The sequence below is a fragment of the Myzus persicae genome, unplaced genomic scaffold (assembly GCF_001856785.1).
Source record: "Myzus persicae strain clone G006 unplaced genomic scaffold, MPER_G0061.0, whole genome shotgun sequence".
NCBI lineage: Eukaryota > Metazoa > Arthropoda > Insecta > Hemiptera > Aphididae > Myzus > Myzus persicae.
Genome location: NW_019104069.1, coordinates 30103 through 32561, shown reverse-complemented (window position 1 = coordinate 32561; position 2459 = coordinate 30103).

Here is a 2459-nt window from a genome sequence, read left to right as displayed (position 1 = left end):
ATCGAGTATTTGGTTAGGTTCAACAAAGTTATATCGAAGAACAAGGGATGGGAAAATATCAAAAAGATCAACCAAGTATTGATTGGAGAAGCCACAAGCGATGACGATCTATCAATTTGCAATCTTAATTTAGATAATTATTTAAGTATGAAATAACCCCGATAACTTCGGTGGACGTAGAAAGATCGTTTTCGATGTACAAAAATATTTTAACCCCTAATTTTTCTGAAGACAGCTTATCACAATACATGGTAGTCAATTTTTTTTTAATACCAACTAGTTTATTTTGCATTAAATTAACTAGTATAACTCAAGTAAGTTAATATTTAAAATTGTTTTTAACTAATTCTTGGGACAAACATGGTTTTAAAAAAAGGTACCTAATCTATTTATACAAAATAGCATAAACTTAATATAGTTTAGTATTCATGCTCAATTTTAATTTGTATTTTTCTCAAAATATGTGCATTTGAAAGTGTTTAAAAATTGTTTATTATTTTATTTTGTAGTATATTTATGAATTGCCTTTTGATATAAATTAAATGCCTTTTTTTTTGCCTTTTTTTACATTTTAAATGCTTTTTTTATTGATTATATTGCCTTCAAATCCGAACCCTACTTATAATAAATAAATATATTATAATATGTATCTAATTTATTAAAGTGATTTACCTGAGTGTAATGGTTAATCTTTTCTCTGCACTCAAAGGATTCCGCCCAGGTGTATATCTCTTTGATATATAGTCACGTACTTTTTGAAGTAACTCGTCAAATGATTTAATTGACATACGATAATATATGAAAAACTTTTCCGGATATAATCTTATATCGTTATAAAACTTTAAAAAACGTCCACTTGTTTACCTTTCATCATTTATTGGATGAACCCAGTATTTTCTTTGTGGTCTTTGCACAGTATATCTTGAAACACACCAAGTGCTTCTGCTACACACAAAACCTGAACTAGCCGATCGTGGTTTATTTCCATTTCGTACAAATAGCTAATATGTTATACTGTAAACCAACCTTTCGTGTTAAAAGACACGCAGATTACTAAGTTTCAAAATATAATAATTTTTCAATCACCCAATATTTTGGTATAACCGCGCGCGGTTTGACCGCGCATATGTGACCCGACCCTTAGTAGCTAATAGTAATGCTAATAGTACCTACTTGTGTTTATTTTAAGTTGTTGGTAGAGGAGGGTAAGTGGATTCGGGGTCAATTTTAAGTTGCTCATAGGTTATTTTAGGTTCGTTTCGCCTCTGTCTAGGTCTTAAACATGTGGAGGACTAACTGGGTGTGTATTGTTTGTGATAGCTCGAACAGTATTTTGGTCGGAGTCGCCGGGCAAATACTGTCAAGTGTCGACCTATACGTTGTGCGTGTGGTATAGCTATGTGTATTTATGCATACATGTGTGTATATATGTCAATATGTGAGTGTGCATACAATTTTAAACATACATTAAAAAATATGTATATTAAAAAATGGTTACACGCTCGCTTGTAAAAATGAGTTGCTGTATAATACACGTTTGAATAATAATAAATAATATAATAAATCACAGTGACACAATAATTATGTAAAAAATATAGGTAATAAAGTAAAACGTAGCCGTTTCGGCTAAATTTCGGCCCTTTTGGCCCAAAAGAATAAATTATATAATATATATACACTAAACAGAATACAGGTGATATTTATATTGAGTAAAATTGCGGTAATTAAGTATAAATATAAAAATAATAGGCGATCCTTATGATCAAATAGAATAATAATTATAAATATCTATGGCCCTTTCGACATAACAACTAAACAATTGTAAAAAAAAAAATATAATAACAATAAAGTAACAATAAACTTGCAGTTTGTGGAGCGCAGACTGTCCAGCTGGTCCTGTGCTATAAATTATAATAAATAAAATTTGACATACCAGACAACAACTAAAAACAATATGATTAATGGGCACATGTAAAATCCACCACAAGTACCTTTTTTTTAGTGCTAACTCCATCAGGAAAAAAAACAGGTAAAATTGGGTTCATGTAAACTCCGCGACTCGCCAGTGAAAATTATCAAGTCACAGAACAAAATTAATATATAGGACAGATATATCATGTACGTTTTTATAATATCCCCAAAAATATACAAAAATTAATAAAAATAATAATTGTCAGAGCAAATCATCCAAATTGTCATGTATAAGGTATTAATGTATTTTTTTTTTTTTTTTTTATTGAACTTAAGCTTCGGCAACTGAGGCCATTAGCTGTAGTAGGATTTGTATTGTAGTTTGTATTGTATATTTTTTGGAACGGTAGGGGGGAACACGTGTGTGTTTGTTTTTGGCAGAATTTCGAATGGGGCACCCGTAGGTTTCTGCCATGCCCCGGGGGTGGGGGATGGCAGCACTTGTTCTCCGGTCACCGCGACTTGTCCGGAGAAAAATGCCGCCCGGT